Below are 19,439 nucleotides of genomic sequence, written 5' to 3' on the forward strand. Positions count from 1 at the left end.
CAAGCTCCTAAACTGTTTCCTTATCAATAAAATGGAGATCAAATACCACCTTGAGGTTGCTGAGTATTAAATATAAAATACTTAGTCAAAGATATGAAGAGGCCTAAAGGTGCTAATTATATATTATTCTACATAAAACCATACCATATAATGGTATCATTATATCTAACCGTATCAAATAATTACATATTAATATTAGCTAAGGCATTATTAATATTAATTGTATTACTAAAATATTAATTACATACTATAACTTAATTATGAACCATAATATGATATTAATATATGAATTACATAATTATATACAACAGACACTATCCAATTATATGTAATTATGTAATTATAGATTATTACTGAAGCTGTAGAAAATGTGTTAACTAAATGCACCTTTTAATATGGTGTTTTAGTGGGAGAAACACACAGGCGCCCCAGATGTATTAGTTCATATACGCCAGCTCCCGGCAAAAATGCCGTGAACAAGGTTCCATGGTTCTTAGCCCATTCCCCTTTGCTCAGATTGTTTTCCTTCTGGAATAGTCTCTCCGCTCTTTGCTCACGTCTTCATGTCTTTCCTCTGCTGTAAGACCTTCCCAGACCATGGCCATACTCTCACTTCCCCAGAACATTACCTTTTGGACACCTAGGACAGATGAGTTTAGACTCTTCCCAATTTTTTTTCCTATGTATAATTTTCTCCAGAATAGACTCTCCTTTGACAATCTTTATTTCATTTTATTTATGTGCTCATTTATTGGCTCCTCTGCCAGAAAGAACTGTCTCGGGGAACACAGACTGTCTTCACTGCTAAGATCCCAACATCTACCGCACTGGCACACAGACCTCAACCTGTTGAAAGAAGGGATTAACTTTTTGGAACTGCAGTGTGCCAGTATTTACAGATGAAGTACCCCAACCAAACCCAGAGAGGGGACGTGGCCTGCCGGTGTCACCTGCATGCCAGGTGGGGGGAGGACACGTGTTCCTTGAACAACCACCCAGCGCTGGGTGCCCGAGATGTGTCATTTGATCAGTGACCTCCCCCCCCCCCAGCCCCAGGGTTTCTGTATCCAGGTTCTTTGCAAGATCTCCACTCTGCCTCTACCCCTTGCCTGCAGCAGCCGTGGGGGCCCATTACCCCAGAACGTACTCTCCTCGGGGGCAATTATTCACCTATGATTTGTTTTGTACTGGCCACATCATGTGATAAATACTTAAAGATGAGCGTGGAGAAAGAGAATGAATTTAAATGTGTTCTTTGAAAAGAAGCAGGGTCTCAATGGTAAAGCAGAACACGACAAGCCCTTGCCAAATAATCACTAGTCCTATCTTATAAAATACCACTGAATTCAAACCAGTGCAAGGGCAATGCTTACTCGGGGTTGTACAGGGCTCTAAGCAGGTTAGATAAAAAATAAGGAGGCTATTCTATGCTATGCCCACAGCAACAACACGATTTGGCCCATGCTAGAGACTGGTAGCATAAACATTTCTTAACGTAGATCTTAAAAAGGGGCTGTAGTCCTAAACTCACCTCTTCTTGAACAAAGTTACGATGTTCTGACGTTGGGCTAGATTAAAATGTCACATGGATTTAGCAGCTGAACTTTGGATACTATAAAGATGGGCATCAGGGACATATTGTAGAAAGCACGGTGAGTTTTCAAATTCTCCTTAGACAAACTTTTATATTTTAATCCTAACACATGACTCTATATCCAGAGAATTTTCAACTAACTTGAAATATTGATCTTGATACAGGAGACTGGAACAGCTGGTGCTAAGGATTACGTGTTCATGGGAGAGAATCAGCACTACCCCCCTGGACTGATGTGGTGATGTCGCTCTCTTCACCGGAATCAATTTGCTGACCCATCTTGACTTCTTTACCAATAGTCACAGGAGAGAGAAGTACCATTTCCCGTGACAACTGATAAGTAGCACAGTTCTTCTCAAACTGTAACGCGCACACAAATCACGTAGCGATATTGTTCAAATGTAGATTCTGACTCATTAAGTTGAGGCGACCTACAAGTCTGCTTTTCTAATACCCCAGGTGATGCTGATTCTTCCGGTCCAAGAACCCCACTTACAGTAGCAAGAATACGAGTTAACCATGGCTGCATAGGCCAATGAGCCTGGGTACAAGAGGCATATAGAAACAAGAACCTTCTAGAAACGAAGACTTTACAACAAGCCTCCTATCCAGTGTCTCTTATCAGAGATGTCTGTTTTACTAGCCCAAGGTACATGCTTTCCTTTCAAAATTTGCAAAGCAGGGTACCTTGGTGGCTCAGTAGGTTAAGGGTCTCACTCTTGGTTTCGGCTCAGGTCACGATCTCACGTTTTGTGAGATCGACCCCTATGTCGGGCTCTGGGCTGACAGCACAGAGCCTGCTTGAGATTCTCTCTCTCTCCACCTCTTTCTGCCTCTCTCTCTCAAAATAAATAAACTTAAAAAAAAAAAAAAAGATGTGCAGAGCAATGACTCCTGAGAAGTTGCTAGTTAAAAGGACGGAAAATGAGTGGGATCATAGGACGTCCCAGGCTCTGGGATCAGGCAACCCAGGTCTAACTCCCAGCTATGCCACTCATCCACCAGCTGTGACTTCGGGCAAGTTGCCTTCTCTTGCTATGCCTCAGTTTCCAGAGTTGGAAAGCAGGGACAATACTCCTGGGGCTGTTGTAAGGACTAAAGAAAGAACATAGGTAAAGCACCTCATTCATATAGGGCACATGCTAGTCAATAAATGGTAGCTTCTATTTTTTCTATGAGGAAATCAACCAGTCCAGGATGACTGAGTACTTGCTCAGTGAACACTACTGAGGTGTTCCCAGGGAAGAGTAGGTGAGGAAGAAAGGAGGAGGAGGAGGAGGAGGAGGAGGACAAGAAGATACAGTCACAGTTCTCAAGTAAATTCTAAAATATACCTGGAGAGGCAAACACAGGCACATATGGAATGATTTAATATTTCCACAGTAACACGCCAAGATGCCTCACAAGTGGAGTTATACAGAACGCATAAGCGATTTGGAGAAAGCAAATGTTTAAAGCGATATTACTGGAGACAGGAAAACTGAAGGGGTCCCTAGACAAAGTCAGGACTGTATAAACTTAAAAAAAAATTAGTCTCATTCTTCAGCAGGATATTGACAGGAGCTGCCGTCATATGGAAACTTTTTTTTTTTTTCCGAAACACCTGGCGGGACTAATTTGGGGGATTAATTTCTTCTTTTCACACAGATTCAACACACAACAAACTACAAGGTGTGTCTGAGATGCAAGCCTGGTCAGAGATTAGATCACGGGAGATAAATTACGACAATTCCCCTATTATTCTTGATTATGGTTTGAATAGAACTTTTTGGTCACAAGCCACCCTTCGCAAAGAACCCGAAGAAATTTCTGTAAAGTCCACAACGGTCTGAAGGCTGTTTTGATACTTTTTCTCATAAAGGCAACCCTTCAAAAATATCGTAATGAAATGTTATTCCTTTCATAAAATGCCTCCATTAGCTTATTTAAAATTGGGTGGCAGAGCAGACAGTAGGGGCAGGAAGCAGATCAGACCCAGGGCCAATCTGAACTCAGAGCCTTTCACCCTCAGAAGGGCCTCCACTCGTGATCTCCCCATCCTATTAATGGTGCCACTGTTCTCCCATTGATCCAATGGCAGAGCCACCAGTGATATAAATTATATCACACACGTGATATCAAGGTCTATTGATACATTAGCTTCCTTTGTGATTAAATGTGACTATTTTCCTGGTTCCACGGACCAGCCTGCCTGTATGCAACAATGGGACAGACTCGTGGCCCCTGAGAAGATGGAAATAGGCGTGTTCAGGGAACGAGAACAGAGCAGGGCATGAATCACACTTACGGCTGCGTCTTGATCTGACTCCACCTACTAGACGGGGCTACGCAGAGCTATTTTGAGTAAGTTTTCTGGACTTGTGGTGTAGAGTCATTGTTTTAGTTCCATTAAAGAAAATGCTAAATTTCCTCTAAAAATAAAGCTGTTCTCTTCATTATCTTTTCTTTGTCTTTCCGTCTAAGGTCCTACCTTCGGCTTCCATATTCTCCCTTACTGGACAATGCCTCGGGCTTCCCCTAGATAGTTGGCAGGCCCTGCTAACTTAGGTAAGCTCTCCTGGGACACACTGACTAAGACTCCATTGGGCGGTGAACCGGCACGGATCACTGAGGCTTGGTCCCTGCCCTCAAAGAGCTGAGTTGTAAAAGGCGGACACAAAAAGAGGTCATTTCACAACAAGACGGTAACTACCAAGTCAGAAGTATCCCCAGGGTGGGATGGCAAGCATGGAGGAAGGAAGCTGTGCTTAGAAGGGTGAGTTTGGGTGGTAGAGATAGTGTCTGAACTTAGTCCTGAACCAGGAATACTTATAATTGCATATATCTTTACAGTTCCTACTCTATAAGCCTTAGTTTCCTCATTTGTACAATGGTGATAGCCATGATCGTCTACCTTTAGGCCAACGTGGGGATTTAAAGGTTGATATATGCACACAGTGAATGTGACCAATGGCCAGCAGAGAATTTATATAACGGGCCAAGTCGTACACTGAGTGGTGGAGCTGGGGGATGAACCACACGGTCAAAGCCTAGAGGCTGTGCTCTGTATCACAGTGCTGTCCTGCGAAGGTGGGGAGAGAGGAGGAAGGGCCAGAGACTGGGGCAGAGACTCGTACCCATGCTAAGGAACTTGATCTACATCATCTGAGCAAGGGGTTCCAAGCAGGGGGTGCAGGGGGTATGTGTATATGGGGGATAGGCAGATCTTGTTTTGAGTCATCACTCTTGCAGTGAGTGTTAAGGAGGATGGGGCTTTGGGCAAAAAAGCTGAAGACAGCGTGCCCTATTAGACTACAGAATGAGTGCACTGGAGCAGGGGGAGGGAGACGGAGAAGAGGGGACTGGTTTGAGAAAAATGGAGGCTGACTGGCTGGGCTTTGCTGCTGTTGTAGCAGTTTTGGAGATGGCCCCTGGTGATGCCTGCCTGGACATTCATGCTCTTGTGTAGATTCCTCTCACCCCGGGCCAGAAGGGGGGCACTGTGGCCAATGGCATACAGTAGAAATGGTGATAGGTCACTCTTGAGATTAGGTGACAAAAGACTATGCCCTACACCTTGGGTCCTTTCTCTTGGGTCACTTGCTGTCGGAAGGACCAGCGGCCACGTGAGAGCTGCCCTATGGAGAGGCTCCCATGGTGAGGAACTGAGGCCTGCTGACAACACGAGCGAGCTGGGGAGTGGATTCCCCAGTTCCAGGTGAGTCTTGGGATGCCTGCACCCCTGGCTGACAGCTTGACTTCTGCGTCGTGAAAGATCCCGAGACAGAATCACTCTGCTAAGTCACAACTGCACGCCCGACCCTCAGAAACTGTGTGAGATAATAAATGGTTGTGCTTTTTTTAATGCTGCTTAAATTTTGGGGTGATTCATCACGCAGCAATAGCTGACCAATACAGTAACTTCAGGAATGGCAGAAAGCAGGAGACATCTGTGATGGCCTCCAGGCTTGGGTGGCAGAGCAGACAGTAGGGGCAGGAAGTGGATCAGACCCAGGGCCAGTCTGAACTCAGAGCCTTTCACCCTCAGAAGGGCCTCCACTCGTGATCTCCCCATCCTATTAACGGTGCCACTGTTCTCCCACTGATCCAATGGCAGAGCCACCAGTCTCTTACACATATGGCATCAAGGTCTATTGGTAACTGTTTTCAGGTGGCTTCCACTTCAGTCTCATTTTCCACTGCTCCAACCACTCCTTGGCGGTAAAACTGCAAAAGCTTCTTTATGTAATCCCCTTGCCCTTGGTTTCTCCCTCCTTTACACTGATATAAGTTAATCTTCATCAAATACCATCTACTGCCGTCTTTTCAAACGTAGTCCACGCCCCTGAAGCTTTGTGTTCAAATCTCCCCATTCTTTCCCTAACCTACCAGCTCACCTCCTTCCCTTCATCATCCCAGCCTTATTCCACCTGCAACAACTGACCAGACCTCTGTTCCTACTGTTTCTGCCTCTTGCAAAGCTCTCTCCTTCGGGTCAGGCTTTCAGATCTCTGTCATAGCCCCGTTTGACACTTACGACCGCTTTCCCGAAAACTTTGTGTATCTAAATAGTAAATATGACTTGAGGTCCTCACAGGACTTTGGTAGCTCTTTGGTGGCCCTTGGATTACTTGTGTATCAATGTTCTTGCCTTTTCTCTTATTAGACCTCAAACTTTTCTAGGCTGGGATTATGTCTTACTCGTGTTTGCCTGGCATGTGGAACAGGGCTCAAAAAATGGTTGTTGAGCAAATGAATTTGCTTTCCTGGCCAAGCCTCCCTAAACTGGTCAATTTACCATGATTCGCTATGCTCTTTCTTATCCTCTCTCCGGCCAAAATTTTATCATACAACTACATAAATAAACTATAAGAATAAAACAACTCAGTGAATGCAATTCACTTATTTGCATCAGACTCGGTATCACAGTGGTCCGTATCAAATAGGAAGAAAAATAAAACCAATGTAACACTGAGTGGTCTGGAAAAATCAAATCTGTGGCCACACGTGGGGAAAAAAGCTTTCAGCGACCAAAAGCTACCGTTCACAGACCGCTTCCTACGCCCCTGGCCTGTGTGGATGCTGCACAATTGTCGTCAATGCTGTACTTAATTCTCACAAGAAATCTAAGATCCTCGGACGATTATCCTGTTCATTTTATGGAGAACTCGCAGCGTGAAGAAGTTGAGCTCTTGCCTAATGTCGCACTGCTAGGAGAAGTGCAGCTGGAACTTGAACTAGGGTCGATGCTCTTAAATGCTCCCTCTGAACTACCATTGCCGTAGGGTGGCCTTAGTTTTGTAAATGTTTTCTTGGGGAGGGTTGAGCGCTTGTGATTTATTTTTCAAGAGTATGTGCCCCCCCCCCCGAAAAGACAAGGATCCATGCAAGAAAAGCTGGGTTTCTATCTTCTTGGGCTTGCTGTATATGCAAGACCACTGCTCCTGACAGGTGGGTGCACGTCCATCCTGAGGGGCCTCTCCCAACACAAATTCTCTCCTCCTTTTCACTTCCGTCTTTCACACACCCTTTCTCAAAGAACACCCGGGTTTATCGCAAGCCCAGTACAAACACACCTAGAAGGACCCAGTCCTGGGACACTAGGAGTCATCGTGTTCTCCTTTCTTTTTTTTTTTTTTTAAGATTTTTTTTAATGCTTATTTATTTATTTTAACGTTTATTTATTTTTGAGATAGAGAGAGACAGAGCATGAACGGGGGAGGATCAGAGAGAGGGAGACACAGAATCTGATCAGAGAGAGGGAGACAGAGAATCTGAAACAGGCTCCAGGCTCCGAGCTGTCAGCACAGAGCCTGACGCGGGGCTCGAACTCACGGACCGCGAGATCAGGACCTGAGCCGAAGTCGGCGGCTTAACCGACTGAGCCACCCAGGCGCCCCATCGTGTTCTCCTTTCTGTTAAGAGGCCAGAATGTCAACGTGGCGGAGGAGACAGAGGTGAGCAGCGTTCTGGCCCCTGTCTGTACCAACAGCAAGTTGTTTAATCCATCACAGCCTCCAAGATTTGTAACCTTCCCACCGAAGCCTTTTTCATCACTATACTTTCTATGGTGCTCAGAAACTTGAACTGAGCCTCAGAGTTCTGGGCCACGGCTGTCGGTCAGAACATTCTGCAGAGATGAAATATTCATAATTTGTGCTGTCACAGGTGGCTCGTGAGCCTTTGAAAGTTAGCCAGTGCGACTAAGGAAACGATGTTTAAATTTTATTTAATTCGAATTAATTTAAATTCAAGTAGCCACACATGGCTGGTGGCTATGTATTAGCATATTTCTTGGCTAAAAATCAGGAAAATAATTTGCAATCTGTTTATCTTAGAGGGGTGCGGTGAGGAATAAATGAAACGATAGAAATAAAAGGCAGCATCACGGGATGACATCAGACGTCCTGGTTTAATATCAGTTCCATCCCCTGCGATTTCTTTTTTCTTTTAATTTTTTTTAATGTTTTTTACTTTTGAGAGAGAGAGAGAGAGAGAGAGAGAGAGAGAGAGAGAGAGAGCACAAGCAGGGGAAGGGCACAGAGAGAGAGAGAGGGACACACAGAATTCCAAGCAGGCTCCAGGCTCTGAGCTGTCAGCACAGAGCCCAATGGGGGGCTGGAACTCACGAACCATGAGATCATGACCTAAGCTGAAGTCGGATGCTCAACTGACGGAGCCACCCAGGTGCCCCATCCCCTGTAATTTCTGGGACCTTTAGTAAGTTTACTTAGCCTCCTCAAGCCTCAGTATTTTCATCTGAAAAATGGGCTTAATGCTAACTCTCTTTTACAGAGGGGTCAGGTGGATTAGGTAACAGATACAAACCGCTTAGCATATTCACTCAGCATATAGTAAACACTCAACAAATAATATTTTTTTTTAATTAAGAGTGTTCTGGAAAGCATAGCTAGGATTCTTAGCAGGTGGTGACGTAGCCCGCGATTTCTCCCCTGAGCTATGCCTTCTCTGGAGAGGATATGGCTTTCTTAGCCTCTTTCTCTTGGACGGTCCTCTTTTGTGGTCAGGTATTAGCTCACAAAAATATGAGGCTCCAGATACATCCCTGAAAAAAAACTTTCTCGGTTTATGGAACCAGCCTGGCTTCTTGAGGATGAACAGCAGCACACTGTCCCTGCTGGTGTGTGTGTGTGTGTGTGTGTGTGTGTGTGTGTGTGTGTGTGTTGCAGGGGGGGTGGTGGGGAGGGTGTTGTACTGAGGCCTGCTCCTTAGGTTTCCTCGCGCCTGCCTCCGACCCCGGTTACTTTTTGTTGGAGGCTTTGCTGCAGAGATGGGCTTTGTCTGGACAAGCAGAGGCCGGTCTGGCTGCCACAGCAGCAAACATCCTCGATTGTTCCTCTCAGAGCTGGCTGCCAATCCCCTTTTCTGTTTATCCCCTCGGGAGCCGAGGCTCTAGGTGTGGACCATGGGGCTTTGAAAGAGAAAAAGCAGACTTTCCTCAGATGTCACGGCCACGGCACCAGCCACGTTTGCGGTGTTATTTAGACGGCTCGAGCTTCAAGTGGTCAAGGGCAGCACACTGGCTCTAGTTACTGAAGCTGCCACCAACATTTTACAGCTTCCTGCCAGCCACTAGCCTGGGAAAGTTCAAGTCGCTTCAAGGAAGCGCCTTCTCCCCGCTGAGCCTGATGCTGAAGCAAAGCGAGCTATTCACAACGCCAGGGAACACAGTCCAGTTCTCACTGCTCTATTGTCCCAACTTTACCCTGCGACCAGTTTGCAGATCTATCTAGCAGGGGGGAAGCTGAGGAAGGGAGGGACTGGTTTACAGACCCGGAATACTTTTTTAGCAAACGATTGCTGAGGGTAAGGCAGCGGTGAGAGCTGATCGTTGCAGAGAGAGCCTGTGGACCTCATTTATGGACTTGATTGTTTACTGTCCACTCCTTCCAACAGAATGTAAGCACCACGGGGGCAGGAACTGTGCCTAGTATGTTCATCAACATGTCCCCACATCATGGCACAGTGACACTCCTTAATAAATATGAGCCTGGGTGGCTCACTTGGTTGAGCGTCCGGCTTTGGCTCAGGTCAGAATCTCCTCATGGTCTGTGGGTTCAAGCCCCACGTTGGGCTCTGTGCTGATGGCTCAGAGCCTGGAGCCTGCTTCGGATTTTGTGTCTCCCTCTCTGTCGCTCCCACTGATGCTCTGTCTCTCTCAAAAATAAATAAAACATATAAAAATTTTTAAATATGTGTTGAGTAAAGGACTGAAGGGTTCTTTCCTGATGGTTGAGTCGTTCACACAAAACTTGTATCCTGAAAGCCCTTACGTACAAATCTGCCTGAAAAGAAAAAGAAATTGGGGCCCCTGAGTGGCTCAGTCAGTTAAGCGTCTGACTGCGCCTCAGGTCATGATCTCCCAGTTTGTGGGTTCGAGCCCCGCGTCAGGCTCTGTGCCGATCGCTCGGAACCTGGAGCCTGCTTCACATATTGTGTTTCTCTTTCTCTGCCTCTCCCCTGCTCACACTGTCTTTCTCACTCTCTCCAAAATAATAAAATAAAACCTTAAAAAAACTAAAAAGAAACAAATATTGATGTGGAAACACATTCATTCATTGAATCAATGATGCTTGCCAACTCCCTCACTTCCTACTCTCCCTCTCCTTCTCTCCTTTTCCCTGCCTTCCCCCCTCTCTCCTCCCTTCACACGCTTACTTTTTCGTTCCTCTGATATTCAAGGGCACGTGAGCAGCAAGGCGCTCTGTAATGCGCATTGATAAGACATGGCCTGAAAGACATTTGTCTTTGCTCATCCAGTGTGTTTGAAAGCAACGGGGGCCCCTCTACTGTGTGAAGAATGAAGGTTTATTGGTGCTTGAAGAATTTGTTGAAAGATGGGATTGAAACTAGAGATACAAGTTGAACGAGGCGGTTTACAGCCATGTCCTGAAAATCACCCAAGGAAAAAAAATGTAAGCCGGGAAGATATAATCTTACTGTGATATTTTTATGGTAGGAATATTTCCTGGACTAAGTCACAGATTCAGAATACACAACACAAATCCATTCCACGGAAAGGCCAAACTAAATTCTTCTTGAACACAAAGACTATGATGTCAGCAGGTAATATTAGCATTTGGGGGCCTGGGGTGTCCAAAACAGCGTAGACTGGTCTAAAGCAAGGGTCAGCAAATTATGGCCCACAGACCAAGTACATGGCTCATTATCAGTTTGTATAAATAAGTTTCACTAGAAGGCAGTAATAAATTTCATCGTTTAACAAATGACTTCTGGTTGTGCTCACACTGCAATCGCAGAGTTGACTAGTTGTGACGGATACCATATGACCTGCAAAGCCAAAAACATTTACGATCTGGCCTTATGGAAAAAGTTTGCTGACCCCGGTCTAAAGGAAAGACGTGCCGCTGCCAAATGAGATCCTTTAAAAAAGAAAACACTCCTCACATTCAGTTTGGTACATTTATGTTTAGACACCTGCTTTCGCTATCAGTGAAAGAAAGCCAACGGTTCATATCATTACATCATCAGTCCCCAGTATGCTATTGTTCCCTGTTACTCCTTCGGCAATACGACCACTAAGTTAACGACCTGAGATACTTTTCCAAAAACTGAACTGTTGAACGATCAAAGTACTTTCACCCTGGGCTTCATACTGCAGTGCCCTTCTGCTCAGTCATGCCAGAGCTGGATCAAACAATCGTATCACCTTCCTGTTTATCCCGAGGCTTGACTTGGCATACAGCAGCCTTATAACTGACGATTTCTTCACCTGTGCTTGTTTTGTGGTTACGGGTCTCCAAATGCCCATAAACTTGATTAAACTTGTCCCCTCTACGCCTTCTCATTTTGCATGTGGATTGTTTATGATTTTGAGTTATGTAATTCTCGGTTTCTCAATAAAGAAATCGGCAGGTGGTATGCCTCTTTGTTTGGAAAGTTACCTCCCTGTGTAAAAATCTGGAGCCAGGTGTCTCTCGCAGAGTTCATCAGACCCGGGTGTCCAGACCTCCTAGGCCTTCCTTATAACCCAGCCCTGCTCTTTAAAAATGGAAAACAAATATTTCCAAAGAAGGAGTGAAGATTTTGGCCATTCTCTCTTCTCTTACCATGATGCAGAAACTGAAAAATGAGTTCCTCCTGCACTGTTTTGGTGATAAAGCCTTGTTAGAAAGGTAATCATTTAAGCAGATGTTTCCAGATTACACATTTAACAGGAACCTCACCATCCAAGAGAGCTCTTTTCACCCTACTACAAATAAAGGAACTGACAGTTCCAGCAACTCACCCAAAGGCACACAGCTTTTGAGATGCAAAGGCAAGAATGAACCCCGTGCCACTTGGTGTTCTTCTTCCCAGCAAAAGCATGAGAATGAGTACCACAGAGTTCTCCGTGACCAATACCTAAAGAAAGAATCGATAGGCTGTAGTCAGAGGTTTAGAGACTCCTCCTAGAAATGCAAGTTGGTTTATACAATTTTAACCAGTGTGCTACGAGCAGTTATTTTTGTTGTCATTTCAAATGAAGATGGAGATGGTGAGCATTTGGAGGGTGGTGGTGGAGGAAGGAGGAAAGAGTAAATTAAATGTGATTTTTATTGGAGAAGCCAAATCTGGATGACCAGGGGAGGTGTGGTCAAAGTCAGCTTTAAGAACTCAAATATTCTGTAGTTCACGCAGACTTTGGTAAAGTGTAACGGATCTCACCAGGAATTCAGCGATAACTGCTCTATGATATCAAGTCTCTTCTGTTCATTGGCCCTCCCTTGTCTTTCCCCCTTTCTTCTCCCTCTTTCTTCTCTCATGTATTCACCCATTGAGTGAGCACTGCCTAAAAATCAGGTTTTTAAGTGAGATCTTGGGGATTTAAGGACAATATGACATAAGTCTTGCTCTCTAGGATCTGTAGTTTAGGACCTTCATATTGAAGTCATTCTTCCTGTTTCCCACTGTGGGGATGGAGAATGTGGGGGGATACCACTGAACTACAACCCTATTTCCCGGGTCCAAAACATCCTGGCATTATGCCAAGAGACTTGACCTTCCGATTTGAAGTTCTGACCTAGGAAATTACCTACTCAGGCATCTCTGCCTCATCACTGCTTTTTCTGATCTTCCCAGCCTCTAGCTCCACAACTCCAAGTTGAGTTTCTTTTGATCCATGGGGATGTAGGCCAAAGGAGAAGTGGGGAGGAGTTGGCTTACTGCAGCTTCCCAAGCAACCCAAAGGCAGGGGGAAGGTGTACAAATAAAATATTGCTATGGTGAGTTCAACCCACACTCTCCCTTCTATGATTCATCTGCATTTTGAGATCCCAAGAAGACTGGGTAAGTGGAGATGAGAGATCATAAACATCCTAGTTCCCTTTTTTTTTTTTTTTTTTACATTAAGCACAATACAGCAATTTATTTAGATGCTTAAAATGAATACAAAGGGAAACAAAGATCACAAAATTAGACATACTACAACAGTGTGTCATATATTAGATGGTATAAATGAAGACACCAGGGTGGTGTTTAGCTAAAGATAAAACTAAATATCCACAACGCAGCACTCATTGGTTTGCTGCTTCAACGCAACACACTTTCATAGAGACCTAAAAGGTGTCAAAATTAGTAGCTGCAAAGTCAATTCCTGCAGGTGATTTTTAGCTTAAAAGATTTCAGAAAACAGATCTGAAATACCAGTTTTTGTTTCTGCCGGTTGTAATGTCAAGGGTCTTCAGAACAAGAAAAATTCTACAATACGAGAGAGTCCAGATATATATCCAACATGGTTGGCCTCTGTTGCAAGACTGTACAAGGTTGTGTGCAAAAACTAAGTCTGTCCAAAGGTCCATACTAGCGTAGTTTCAAGCTTTTGCTAGGTAAACTAGATATAGCGTTTATTACACAGCAAGGGCAACACTAAAAAAAAAAAAGAAACAAATCTCTGATGGGTACACAATACCATAGGCATCACTTGCATAGGTCTAAAAGACTGTACAAATATACGTTTCAACTCTTCAGAATGAATACATGAAAATAAAATTGATTTTCCCCAAAGTCTACTATACACGCTGGACTGGCATCTTGTCTGTTGGCCCTGCACCACCACGTGAATCAGGAGAACGCTGCCCAAGGTCATCCAACCAAACATTTTACAGAGGGAAAGCAATGTTGAGAAGGCAGATAAAATAAACCTCTGCTTTTTTTTCGTGTGCGTTCGTGGGCCACCAGCTTATTGGTTTTCCACATTTATTTACCGTGTCTGTCACAGCAGGTTCTGAAGCCAGATCAGCCAATCGTGTGTCAGAGACTTAGAAACCACCACTGGGTTGCAGTGGCCACGCATCCCCACAGCCCGATGACCCAGCGCTCAGAAGGCAGTACCAGTTAGAGGACAGCTGTGCAGTCCTACCACCAGGAGAGCAGAGTTCCAGGCTGCAGCATGTCCCCGATGCCTGAGAGCCTGGCACTTATGCCTGTTGGCTGCTCATTTTAACTCCGTCTAGGATGCCTTGAGTTGGCTCAGCAACCCCACCAGTCATGTTGTCAAACTGCTCCCTGTCCTCACTGTCACTTGTGCTATCCTGCCACTCAGTCTGTGGGTTACATAAGCGCTCATCATTTTCAGATGCATTCTTCCACTGTGGCTGGTCCTTAGACGAAAACCCTTAAACTCTTCCATGGGAACTATTCTTCCATTTCAACTGCTCTCTGTCACCTTGCATGGTAGCCTTTTTTCCCCCCTTTCTTGGCAGCTGGCTCACTGCTTCTTGTAGCTTCATTCTGGGAAGACTCATCAGACCAGGTTCCTGGTTTCATTTCACATGCGTTGTCCTCAAAGTCTGGCACTTGTTGGGAACCAGGACCACTCTCAGATGGAGAAGCACCGTCTTTCCACTCAAAAACATCACCCTGGTCAACCTCACTGTCGGAAGCATCATGCATTAGTGTGGTCGGTTCCTCAGTCAAATGAATAGTTCCATACTTTGAACCATCCTCCTCCTTTTGGTCTAGCTTCTCTGATTCTAAAGCATCCTCAGAAACATCCTAGTTCCTTTTCATAACTCAGAATAGTTCATTAATCCACTTTTTAAGAATAACTTCAAAACACATTCACTGCTTTAAAAAATGGCAGAGGCCCACAGAACGTGCAAGACCAAGAATGAACCCAACGTAAACTGTGAACTTGGATGATAATCATGTGTCAGGATGGGTTCATTGATCCCACTGTAGTAACAAATGTACTATTCTCGAGCAGGAGGTCCTTTGTGGGGGAAACTAAGCATGCACGTGTGTGTGTGTGTGTGTGTGTGTGTGTGTGTGTGTGTGTGCGCGCGCGCGCGCGCGCGCGCACGCAGGGGAGTAGGGGGTATATAGGAATGCTTAGCTCAATTTGCTATGAACCTCAAACTGCCCTAAAAAATAAAGTTTATTTTAAAAAGCATGCATATTCACAGGCTCATTGGAAAAACCTGTCAAAACCAGAGAAAAACACAAAGAGGAAGGTAAAAATCACCCAGCATGTCCTTCTGTCTTCAGTGTGAGAGGTGTAGGGTTAATGATTTGGTGACCATCCTTCAACGCATTTGTCTGGCCGTACCTATATGCGCACAAAGTTCCATAAATAGGGATGGATATGTGTGTGTGTGTGTGTGTGTGTGTGTGTGTGTGTGTGTGTGTGTAATCAGTGTTTCATCCAATGTGTTTTCAGGTCAATGTTCATGAACATCATTTTTTTAATTTACTTTATGTGAACATAATTTTTTAAATAGCTACGTGGTTTTGCAGATAGGAACATGCTACCATTTACCCAGCCAGTCTCTTATTTGATAATTATTTAGCAATTTTTCTTTTTGCTCATATAAATAACGCTGCAGTGAACACTCCTGATGGTACATCTTTTGCCTCTTACAGTATTCTTTGAATCTGTGAATCCTTCCAGTCCATATCACATCTTGGGGGAGATTACGGGTTAGGTATACTCAGTACACCACTGTGTGAATTAGTATATACAGTGCGTACTTCTAGGCAGAAAACCCTGAATAATTCTAGGCCTAACATTTCTATTAAAGAAAAAATGGGAGAGGGTGTGACTACGAGATCACATACATAGTGCTGGTAGCTGAGAACTTGTGTTCAGTGAATGAAGCTGCTCTGATAGTATCTTTGCTGTTTTTTTGCTTTGGGCCACGTCTTTTTGCTGAGTATGGCACAGAATGGCCTGAGCCACAGAAGGTACAAAATGTCACATTTTTATACTTTAAAAGTGCCGGGCTCTGGCTGTAAAAAGTTGTGAGTTTTAGAAACAAATGGTCAACTGTAGAATACAGCTCACTCAACCATTCTCTTTAGATACACAGTGAAATGGCTGTAAAACAGCAACACATAGAACACATATCCAGTGGCCACCATAATAATGGTGGACAGATTTTCTTATTCATTGGACTTCCATAAATATTATTCCCTGTCAGATTCTGAGGGCTAGGACTCTGTCTTGAAGCTCAAGATCAACACCAGATTAGTCCCAGAGTCTTTTTTTTTTTCTTCAACGTTTATTTATTTTTGGGACAGAGAGAGACAGAGCGTGAACGGGGGAAGGGCAGAGAGAGAGGGAGACACAGAATCGGAAACAGGCTCCAGGCTCCGAGCCGTCAGCCCAGAGCCTGACACGGGGCTCGAACTCACGGACCGCGAGATCGTGACCTGGCTGAAGTCAGACGCTCAACCAACTGCGCCACCCAGGCGCCCCGTCCCTTTGTCTTTAACAAAAGCCTCTGGTATTGTGTGGCCTTATGCTTTTTAGTTATCACACAGTTGTAAAAACTAAAACAAAAAAACAAAAAAACAAAACACCACACCAAAACCCCAAAAAACACCAAGCCACAACAAAACAAAAACCAAAAGCAAACCCTGAAACAAAAACACCTAACAACCATATGCTTCTGCCCGTATCTGCGAAACTTTTTATGAGACCACGTGAGGCTCCCGTTCATGCTATGACTTGAACATCAACTTTAGGGGGAAAAAAATCTTGCAACTGGTCCAGGCTCCGATTTATGGCTCTGTTCTCTGCCCCGAAGTGAGATGGAAGCAGCGAGGTTAGAAGTAAATAACATGCCCCAATGTTCAGTGAAAAAAAAGAAGAGAGAGAAATCGAGAGTGCATTTGTGCCTGCCATTGTGTCTGTGATAGAACTCATTTAAAAATTATAAGATACCATGTTTTATTCACGCTGGAGGAAGCAGAGTAGGGAGCATTAAATTTGATACTAGGATTAGAAATAACAGAAAAAAGTTTTTCCCTGCTGCCTCCCTGACCCTTATTCAGTAACTAGTCTCACCAGTCATGGCTTCTCCCACATGAAGTCTGTGTCATCTCAGAAGAGTGACACTTTCTGAATTGAAATATTGTTTCAGCTCAAAGAAACTTAACTAGAAATAATAATTATGGCTGCCATTTATTGAGCACCTACTGAGCATCTGGTCTGAACTTGGTCCTTGGTACACAGGAATCACTCGGTATTTATTAAAAGCCTACTGTGTGCCCACTACGTGCCCACTAGGGGCTGAAGATACAGCAGTAAACAAGATACTCAGAGTCCCTGCTTAAAGCTTCCATTCCAATAAGAGGGGACAACCACAAGTTCATAAGCAGTCAATGCTATACAGAGAATTAAAATATAGTAATAGGAGAGAGAGTGATTGGATCAACAAGCAAAGTCCCTCTGATGGGGGTATATTCAGGCTGAAACTTTAATGAAAGGAAGATGGACCTCACTGGGGATGAGGGGCAGAATTTAATCCTTATGATAACATGATCAACTTTATTTCAAAGAGGAGGAAAATGAAGCTCTGAAAGGCTAGGTAACTTCTCCATAGTCGGGTTGGGATTCAAATACTGTTCCCATGTCCACTAAGCCCTACCATCTTGGGAATAATGATGGCATGGCCTGGTCACAAATGTCTCTCAAGATAAGAGACCAGAGATCTCAAATGAGTATGGTGGCCACAGAGTGGGAGGGAAATAGAGAAGGCAGGTGATTTGGGACATGCAATCTCAGAGTTTGTTACTGCGGGTGTAACCAGCCTGAGTAAAATATATCTGCAAAGACAAAATGAACTGACTTTCTGGTGAGCATCCAAAGGGTTTGTCCACTTGGAGAACATGGGATGGCCAAAGTCCACACAGGGCCAGGCCAGCACCCAAATGGCCAGTATTTGAACCTGGCTCTCAGTGGGTATGGCACCTTCTATTTGCGTTACTGGACGTAACTACTTTGCACTCCTGACCCTCACATTTAATATCAATCTCTTTAAGGGGAATGATCCCTAAGGAGATTTGCTGCCTTTTGAGAGTATCATAACCTGTGTTCTTTACTTTAGCTCATTAGCTTACTGTCCCAAAGAAGAAAATATGAGAAAAAAAATCTCATTAGGCTCAAAGTCTCACGTATTCTGGCCATCTCTATTTGCCTTTGGGGGCTATTTTTCTCTATTTTGCAAGCCTGTGACCAGGGATTTATGATAAACTCAGACAACTCCTGAGAGCAGGGGCCTGTTTCATTGGTTTCTGTATCATCCATATGTTTGTATAAACACAGGCAAGTTTGAGAATCTCTGGTTTAGGACAGCGGTTCTCAACCTTGGAAACATATTAGAGTCACCCACTGAGACTTAAAAAATCTTGCTGCACAGGCCGTATCCAAGTCCCAGCAAATTAGACTCTCTGGATAGTGAAACTCACACATCTATAGTTTGGTTTTTTTTTTTAAGTGTTTTTATTTATTTTTGAGACAGAGAAAGACAGAGTATGAGGTGGGGAGGGGCAGAGAGAAAGGGAGACACAGACTCCGAAGCAGGCTCCAGGCTCCGAGCTGTCAGCACAGAGCTCGACGCAGGGCTCGAACTCACGCACTGTGAGATCATGACCTGAGCCGAAGTCGGACGCTTAACCGACTGAGCCACCCAGGCGCCCCACACATCTATAGTTTTTAAAGCTCCTCGGGTGATTCTAACATGCAGTCAAGGTGGAGCTGCATTGGTCTGGAGCCTTTCTCTGGCACAACTTGACACAGGGCAAAACTCAAGACGGAAAAGTCAGCCCTGAACTTCCTCCATTGAAATACATGATTTCAAGTCCTGAGAAGCCATCCTTAAGCATTAGTCACATTTTGTCCTTTGATCAGAAAGGCAGCTTTACCAAACAGAGTAGAACGCATGTCCGCAGTTGTCTTTACAGCTGTGTCACCATAAAGATTCCTCAGGGAACTTGCTAAAAGGCAGACTCCAGGGCCTTACTTCTAGGTAGTCATTGACTCCACAGGGTCAGGGTGAGGCCTGGGAAACTGTATTGTTAATACGCACTTGGGTAATTCTGATGTCATTTTCCCTCAGTCCAACTTTGGGAAACACGATTTTACACCAGAACTTTTCGAGTAGGAGTAATTCTTTCTTCACTTTCAGGGCACCTGTGGCAATGTTTTGACCACCACAACTCGTGTGCGTGTGCGCGTGTGTGGGCGCGGGCACACATGCATGATGGGAACCTAGTAAACAGAGGCCACAGATACCGCTCGGCCTTTTACAAAGCGGAGAGCACGACTCTCAACAGAATTATCTGGTCCAAGTGTCAACACTGCCGGAGCTGAGAGACCCTGCCTTGCGTTAACATCTCTTCTACATCCAATTCCTTCCCCGATGCCCTGAAAGAGAAGACATCACCCTCTTCGGAACTTCCATAGCTTTTTTTTACATTAACAATCATCTTCATGAATGTGCTTCATCTCCCTGATAGTAGAAAACTTCTTTTAGGCCAAGAGCCTGGCTTCATTCATTTTTGAGTCTCCTTCAGCATACAGTCCTCACGCCATGAATGTTTAGGCCATTTCAAATAAAAT

At 44.5% G+C, this 19,439-nt stretch overlaps 1 long non-coding RNA gene across 1 annotated transcript in view; it reads right to left on the reverse strand.

The window, feature by feature from the left end:
* Positions 1-19,439, reverse strand: part of LOC109496568 — a 395,231-nt gene that overhangs the window by 142,636 nt on the left and 233,156 nt on the right. Inside the window, exon 2 of the long non-coding RNA XR_006593882.1 lies at positions 11,844-11,959. This is a non-coding gene — a long non-coding RNA (uncharacterized LOC109496568). The remainder of the gene's footprint in view (positions 1-11,843; positions 11,960-19,439) is intronic.

Source organism: Felis catus, chromosome A2 (assembly GCF_018350175.1).
Source record: "Felis catus isolate Fca126 chromosome A2, F.catus_Fca126_mat1.0, whole genome shotgun sequence".
NCBI lineage: Eukaryota > Metazoa > Chordata > Mammalia > Carnivora > Felidae > Felis > Felis catus.